Genomic DNA, 8,837 nt, shown 5'->3' on the forward strand with positions numbered 1-8,837 from the left:
TCTCTCTCTCTCTCTCTCTCTCTCTCTCTCTCTCTCTCTCTCTCTCTCTCTCTCTCTCTCTTCCTTCCTCCCCAGTCACTCTATCAACACAGTAACATTACATCGCTAACTCAAAATAGTGCACACCCTCGACTCCCTCACCCCACGATCCTCCCTCACCTCGCTTTCCTTTCCCCGCGGCCCCTCCCTCACCCCACCCTCCATGCTCCGCCCCCCCCCATGCTCCAGGCCCCTCACCCCTCTCTAAACCTGGTGCTTTCAATCAATCAGTCAACCAGTCAGCCTCACTGTACACCCTTAAAGGTTTAGTGGTATTGCGTATTTTTATTTTTTTCGTAATTTTTTTTCATCAAATGAAGAAATTAATATATGGGGACGTGAGGTGTGTGTGTGTGTGTGTGTGTGTGTGTGTGTGTGTGTGTGTGTGTGTGTGTGTGTGTGTTGCGGGGAGGGAGAGGGCGAGTGGGCAGAATTCTGCATCATTTGTACAGAATCTCAAGGAATAAGAGGTAAAGTGGTGGCCTCCTCCTCCTCCTCCTCTAGACGCTACTATTATTGCTACTACCACCACCACCATTCTTACTTCTAGCACCACCACCACCAATGCTACTTCTATCACATCACCATCAGCGCCACCACCACAACAACTTCGCTCACCTGCGCCAGATTGAAGCACGCCAGCACCACGAGGGCGCCACACAACACCCTGAAGGCGTCCATTCTGCTGCTGCTGTTGCCGGGTCGCAGGTTGAGTAGCCTGGCGTGGCCTGAGTTGCGGCGGCGGTGTGGAGGTCGCCGCAGTCTCTGAGTTTTTTTTCTGTTGACTTGATGAAGGCGCGTCCCTATGTGACTCCGTGACGGCCTCGCGAGATGGCTGCGCTCCCTCTAAGCGCCGGACGCGCTGACTCACACTATGGTTAGGTAACTTGACTTACGTGTACACATATATGTAGTTGTCTATGGGCATATAATATATTACTCTTGTTCACTAATTCTACACAAGCAGGACTAGCATAGTAAATGCTGTGGTGAGGCGAGTCTTCCTCAGTACTGTGATTATATTAAAGCTTCTCTCACCCAAACACAACACCGTTGGATTGCCTTCCTTATATTACGTAAATACTCGAGCTTCGCAGACGCCGCGAGGGCGCGATGAAAACTATCAGACTATGTAATGTCTCGTCGTCTTATCCGCCCTGGAGTCTGTCGATCATCACATGTCCTGGCCGTGGGTGTCCCTGTGGAGGCGCGGGCGGGTGTGCATGTGTAGCAGGGCAATACGTGGCAGCCACGCCCCCTGGGCACGAGTTTTAGTTACACGGCACACGGGCAGGTAACCTGATCACGACTGCCTTCTGGTTAGGCACCTTTATCAAGTATTTTTCTTTCTGTCAAAGGTAACCCCCAAACACTTGTACTCCACGTACTAGATGAGTCACTTCTCGAGTACAATTTCCTGCGTTCGTTACACACACACATTGACACCACCAAAGAGCTTACTAATCCTTTTCATGCCTCGCGGCGAGGTCTTCTCACCTCTCAGATTGTCTCAAACAATGAACGTCATCGCGCCACAAGCACCGCATCGTCAACCGCACAAGGTGGGTTCAGTGGCAGCTTAACCTCCGCCGCGCCCAAACAGTACAATCTGAAGCTTCAACACAAGTCATCCTCGAGGGTCAGGGTTGGGTTGGCGGCGATCACTTAGCGATAGTGCAGGTGGTGTCATCCTCCAGGTGGTCAGGCGTCCATCCTCCCGACGCCTCGCATCTCCACGCCGAGATCTGCAAGAATGACAAGAAGGTTCACGGTCATCTGCACAGTTGCACCAAATGCCAAATGAATTACGTGTTAAGATGTCACATGTATGCTGCGTAAAAACTTCAATAAATGAAATAGATAAAAATAAATAAATAAATAAATAAATAAAAAGTATGTGTGTCAGCGGAAGCTTCGCAGGGAAAACCCGAATGTGGAGGTGGGGGGAAGCAGATCACTAAGCTCACGAGGCTGAAAACAGGTGAAGAAAACAATAATAACAATAAGTAACGACCTCAGAGTGTACCGCGCTACATGTTATAGGACACACACACACACACACACCACACACACACACACACACACACACACCAAAAAAAAAAAAAAATAGTACAGAAAGTTGCAGATCTAGAACAGACTATAAGAGATGACAAGCACAATTAGTGCATGTCACCCAAAGAAAAAACTGAAGTATCGATACAGAGACCAGATCACATTCGTGTATCTCGGCTAGGTAAACACTTACACATTCTCTCTCTCTCTCTCTCTCTCTCTCTCTCTCTCTCTCTCTCTCTAGGGAAGTATAAAATAATAATAATAATAATAATATGCATCAGCAAAACTTAAAACAGGAATCTTCCTGAGGCTTCGATGTCGGGGAGGGAGGGAGGGAGGGGGAGGGAGGAAGAGGGAGAAAGAGATTTTGACGTCAGGAGTGACGAATGGTCAGTCACGCAAAAACCAAATCTCTCTCTGAACCGCCCATTTTTTCCCTCCCATCATAATTTGTGTAACCAGCACCGCCCCTGTCTGTCTACAAGCACCACCCTTGACTGTCCCACTCACCCGGCACTGAGGGACTCACGCAGCCCGCGCATCGTCAGCTACCTCACCTGCATACTGAATACTTCCATAGCAACAGGGATTGTTCCCACGTCTTGGAAACACTCTGTTGTTGTTCCGATGTTCAAATCTGGGAACAAATGCGAACCACAAAACTACCGCCCTATTTCTCTTCTGCCTGTAGTGTCTAAAATATTAGAAAAGGTGGTTGCATCACAGCTTACCGAATATTTAGAAACGAATAACCTTCTCAGTACCACACAACACGGCTTCAGGTCATCCTTGTCTACAGACACTGCTCTTCTTACACTCTCCAACACACTATATACTAATATGGATAGAAAGAAAGTGTCTTTCATTACAGTGTGTGACCTGTCCAAGGCTTTTGACAGTGTGAGCCACAATGTTTTACTCAGAAAATGCTCAAAATTAATTATTGACTCCTTCTGGTTTAGCAACTATCTTAAAGACAGAACACAGTCCGTTCGAATTATAAATTGCATGTCGGAAAAATGCAGTGTTACTTACGGAGTTCCTCAAGGATCAGTACTGGGTCCCATACTTTTTAATATACGAGTATATGTAAATGATCTCTCTCATTTTTTCTCTAACTGCCAGGTTATTCAGTATGCTGATGACACGCAATTTATCCATACCGGTGACATTAACGATATTCACGGTTTAATACGAAGAGGCGAAGAATGTATAGCGAAGGCCAAACTTTATTTTAACATGAATGGTCTATTGTTAAACACTAAAAAGACTCAATGTATGTTTGTTGGGACTAGGGGACTTTTATCACAGATCTCTGCTGATACGCACATGTTGGTTGACGGTAACCCTATTTTCCCTAGTAATTCAATAAAAAACTTAGGTATATATTTTGACACTCACATGAACTTTGACAAACACATTAAGGAATTGAGCAGGAAAGTTTACGGCCTAATAATGTACATTAACAGAATAAAAAGTAACTTTGATAAAAGTAGTAGAATAAATGTGATTCAAACATTAATCTTAAGCCAGCTCTATTACGGCATAAACATATGGGGCGCAGCTAATTCAACACAGATCAGTCGCGCACAAAAATTACAAAATTTTGCGGCAAAGGTATCACTGGGAGGAGCCACGAAACATGACCACGTCACCCCATACCTTAAAGAGCTCGGTTGGCTTAAAGTGAAGCAAAAATACTACTTTGAATTGGGTGTGTTTGTATACAACATTATGAATAAAAAATTACCAGAGTGGCTATTTACACTACCAAGAGTGTGTGATGTCAACGACCACGCTGTAAACACAAGGCAACAGCAACAGCTTTACGTGCCAAAATACTTAACGTGTTTAGGTGGAAAGTCCCTTACAGTAGCAGGACCTTGTCTTTGGAATAGTCTCCCGTCTGATGTACTTATGTCAAATTCTTGTAGCTCGTTTAAACGACGTCTGATGGCACACTTGAGACATCAACAATTTCAGTTGTAATTCTTTTAACTATTTTAAAGGTATTGTATTTCAAATGTTTAATTGTCTTTGCTTTAGTTTTAATTGCTTTTATATACATTCTTTTCTTTTAATGCAATGTTTTACAGTTTTACTCTAAATTATAATCTTTTAGTGATAAATTTTCATCTTTTAATTTGTACGCTTTTCTTGATCTATTGTATTTCACTTTTGTGTATGCCTGTGTGTTTACGAACTGTGTGTGTGTGTGTGTGTGTGTGTGTGTGTGTGTGTGTGTGTGTGTGTGTGTGTGTGTGTGTGTGTGTGTGTGTGTGTGTGTGTGTGTGTGTGTGTGTGTGTGTGTGTGTATGTGTGTGTGCGTGCGCTATGCGTGTGTGTATGTGTATTTCATTGTGTATATGCGAGTATGTATATGTGTATACATGTACAAGTGTGTAATCGAATACATATGCATATAGTACTTACATCTAACTAGTTTTCTGTGTTAATAATCTCTATCTATAAGATGTTAAAGAATAACCATTGTATAATGGAAATAAATTCTGATTCTGATTCTGATTCTTCACGTCACGGGAAGCACAATAATCTTTTGACACACACCAGTGAAATTCACCAGAAGTCTTCGCTACACTCGGGAAACTCCAAATATTTTCACGTAATTGTAACTGCAGCGGCAATGAAAACAACACACACACACACACACACACACACACACACACACACACACACACACACACACAAGGGAAGGGTAGAGGACGGGGTCTTGTTACAACACTTTGCGGCCATCAGAGTGAGGTGACCAGCACGGGACCTCACACGTCCCTCTGACTCACGCATAATTGACATACACGTCTCCCTCTTCTCACACTCACAAACCTCACAGCGGCACGTGTGTGAGTGTGCCCGTACTGCAGGACAGCAGACAAGCTAATGGCCATGCAAGCGTCTTCGCCCGTAGAGGAAAAGATGCTTAGTGAGATTGGCGCACAAACTCTTTAGCATTGCTTGGTTTTGTAAATCAAAACTCGACGAACAAACAGTGGCAGCGAACACAGAAGGCGGAGCACAGAAAGTTGCCCTAGTGCTACAATGTCCTTACGGTAAAAGAGACGAGAGTGGTTCCTCTGTTCCAGCTGCGGCTCCTGTGAACACAAAAGTTTGTATACCGCGCAGTGAGGAGGTGTTGTCTGTGCGTCCCCTGTGATCTGTCCCGTGTGGTAATCTTGCCTGTTGGACTCATTACTCAGAAATGTACAAGCAACCGGTTTGGTTCACCTCGTATGCAGCGCCAGCATGACCAGCTAAATTTCCTAACTAGACTCATGCATGACGCTCTCCTTTCGTGAGTGTTAGTGATCAGGCTGACAATTCCTCAATGAACCTCAAATGGACGTACGTACAAGCAATTAGTTCGGTCGCTGAAAAGCTAACCTTGTATGCATCGCCAGCACGATCAGTTTAATTTCCAGACTAGCATTAAAACTGACTCAGTGATGCTCTCCTTTCATGAGTGTTGGTGATGAGACGGACAGTTCCTTACTAAACCTTACGAGGAAGATAGCTGTAGCTAGTGCCCAGTAAGCACAGCAGAAAACACGGAGCGTAGCAGGGAAACATACGTAGCGCATTCCGTGGCAGCGAGGCAGTGTCTTCATATTTATTCCTATGAGCTCCGGCGGGTCCCAGTGCATTAGTGTCCGCAACATTATCAAGTTGACCTTACTAATAGAAGTTAACCATTATCTCCACCCTCATCCTTTTCGCCAGTAAACTCCGGAATTCTCTCTCTCTCTCTCTCTCTCTCTCTCTCTCTCTCTCTCTCTCTCTCTCTCTCTCTCTCTCTCTCTCTCTCTCTCTCTCTCTCTCTCTCTCTCTCTCTCTGTGTGTGTGTGTGTGTGTGTGTGTGTGTGTGTGTGTGTAAACTCCGGAATTCTCTCTCTCTCTCTCTCTCTCTCTCTCTCTCTCTCTCTCTCTCTCTCTCTCTCTCTCTCTCTCTCTCTCTCTCTCTCTCTCTCTCTCTCTCTCTGTGTGTGTGTGTGTGTGTGTGTGTGTGTGTGTGTGTGCGCGCGCGCGCGCGTACATTTTTTTCCCCCTTCTCTACCACTTAAGCTATTTAAGGGATGACGTACAAAGTCACTTCCGGCACTAAATTGCTCACCACATTTGGAACTGCTTTCTAGTAAACTGTTTTGGGAAGAGACAAATTAACGTTTTTTTTTTTTTCCCTTTATTCTTTGTGCCTTTCTCCAGCCTTTCTCACACGTAGAAAATAATGATAATTTCCCAGCAGAGTGACAGACAGGCGGTCGTGTAGAGAGAGAGAGAGAGAGAGAGAGAGAGAGAGAGAGAGAGAGAGAGAGAGAGAGAGAGAGAGAGAGAGAGAGAGAGAGAGAGAGAGAGAGAGAGAGAGAGAGAGAGAGAGAGAGAGTTATTGTCCAGTTCTTATCACGGTTCTTGCTCAACACGGTCATCATTTGTTGTGCATTTGGTTATATTGTTACGTGAGGAGGGGGAAGGAGGAGTGAGGAGAGGGGGTGGAGTGAGGAGGGTAGAGGGCAAGAGAGGGAAGAGAAGGGCGGGAGTGGACTAAGTAGGGTTGGAGGAGGGAGTTTTTACTGGTGACTGGAGAGGCGACGTGGTGCCTCGTGTGACGTGCTCCTCGTCACCCCGTCATTTCAGGCATCACATTATACATAGTGACTCATTCTCTCTCTCTCTCTCTCTCTCTCTCTCTCTCTCTCTCTCTCTCTCTCTCTCTCTCTCTCTCTCTCTCTCTGTGTGTGTGTGTGTGTGTGTGTGTGTGTTTCACCTACGGTCGTCTGGTGGTCACCCAGCCAGCCGTTACCCTACGGAAAGAACTCCGAGCTCATAGTAACCGATCTTTGGGTAGGACTGAGACCACTGATACACCACACACCGGGACAGCGAAGTCACAACTCGTCGGGTTACATCCCATACCTACTTCCTGCTAGGTGAACAGGGGCTACACATTAAGAGGCTCGCTCATTTGCCTCGCCGCGCCCGGGATTAGGACCCGGGCCTTCTTGGTTGTGTGCCGAGCGTGCTAACCATTACACTACGCGGTGTGTGTGTGTGTGTGTGTGTGTGAGAGAGAGAGAGAGAGAGAGAGAGAGAGAGAGAGAGAGAGAGAGAGAGAGAGAGAGAGAGAGAGAGAGAGAGAGAGAGAGAGAGAGAGAGAGAGAGAGTGTCGAAACCTCACTGAGTTCCAACACACCCGGCACTCAATTTTTCCTACAATGACAACACACACACACACACACACACACACACACACACACACACACACTACGAGACATGCGCCGCTCTCGGAAGTTGTGGTGGTGGCGGTAGTGGTGGTGGTTGTGGTGGTGGGGGTTAGGGTAGTACTAGGGCTGGTAGTGGTGGTGGTTGTGGTGGTGGGGGTTGGGGTAGTACTAGGGCTGGTAGTGGTGGTGGTTGTGGTGGTGGGGGTTGGGGTAGTACTAGGGCTGGTAGTGGTGGTGGGGGTAACGCTGTCAAGGTATCTCTTGCGTCTCGTCCACAACTCTTGACGCAGACACAAAAATTAATTTCCCTGAAGTTTTGCGCCAGTATTAACCCGACTTTTTATGCAGCACTCCCCATCCTCAGACGCCCGCCTACACCCACACGCGCGCGCGCACGCACACGCGCACACACACACACACACACACACACACACACACACACACACACACATATATGAGGAGAGAAACCAAGACCTACTGAAATAAGTTTTCCCAAAAGAGTAGTAACAGACAAGTGGGACTCAACCTGACGGGTGACTACGAACATTATAAATAAATTTAAAGAAAATATGACGGACTGATTAAAAGAGGACGTCAGATAGAGAGAGAGAGAGAGAGAGAGAGAGAGAGAGAGAGAGAGAGAGAGAGAGAGAGAGAGAGAGAGAGAGAGAGAGAGAGAGAGAATCACTCATGGACAAATACGAATCGGTAAAGCCAAGATAATTTTCTATATCAGAAGAGAACGAGTTGTGTGCATTTTAATGGCGAGGGAGGCGCGTCTGTGCTTGCGTGCTGCGGGGTCGAGGTATTGGCGAGTTCTACCACACTGTCTCAAAGCAAGAAAACTCCCAAGGCGTAAGGCGGGAGCGGTGGGGAGCGGTGTGTGAGGGAGGCGCCGGGCGTAACACCTGAAATAGTCCATCACCGTCAGCGGCAGTACTCGCAAGGCAGCTGCCCTCGCCCACAGTCCGCCGCCTGCTGCTTACCGCTCACTGCCCGTCTGCGGTTTGCCTTACCGCCCACAAGCCCGTAGTTGCTCGCCCGTAGGCTTCGTATACACACAAACATATACATACGTATACACAGAGAGAATCTTTCTCTCTTTCTCTTACTGACCATAGCTTACAAATAATATAAATTTCAATGGATTTCTTTGTACAAACATCAGTAGAATAATAACTAATAACAGTTAAACCTAGGTACACACACACACACACACACACACACAGTAGCCTGATGGTGCAGGTTGCGTGCTGGACAACCATTACCTTGCTTCAGGTATGGTGATGCGCGGCGGTCCAGATAGCATCAGCCACTACAGAGAGGGAGCGAGGGGGGAGGGGGCAAGAGAGGGACCGAGAACCGCTAGGCCTGAGGGAAGCCCCACACGCTGCCTGCTGCCTTTCTTCCCTGCCTCCGCTCTCTCCGTGGCGTCACACGCAGCCAGCCGCGGGGTGTGCGCCGCCCCGCCACCGCAGCCCCAATACACGGCTGCTGCTCTTCAACTAT

General features: G+C 47.0%; 1 protein-coding gene across 3 annotated transcripts in view; it reads right to left on the minus strand.

Moving 5' to 3' along the window:
• Window positions 1-829: 829 nt before the first annotated feature.
• Window positions 830-8,837, minus strand: part of LOC135108177 (mucin-2-like) — a 91,723-nt gene continuing 83,715 nt past the window's right edge. For all 3 annotated transcript variants that reach the window (XM_064018949.1, XM_064018950.1, XM_064018951.1), the window contains exon 4: window positions 830-1,784. The gene's annotated coding sequence lies outside the window, so the exon portion shown is untranslated. The remainder of the gene's footprint in view (window positions 1,785-8,837) is intronic.

Source organism: Scylla paramamosain, chromosome 16, assembly GCF_035594125.1.
Source record: "Scylla paramamosain isolate STU-SP2022 chromosome 16, ASM3559412v1, whole genome shotgun sequence".
NCBI classification, from domain to species: Eukaryota; Metazoa; Arthropoda; class Malacostraca; order Decapoda; family Portunidae; genus Scylla; species Scylla paramamosain.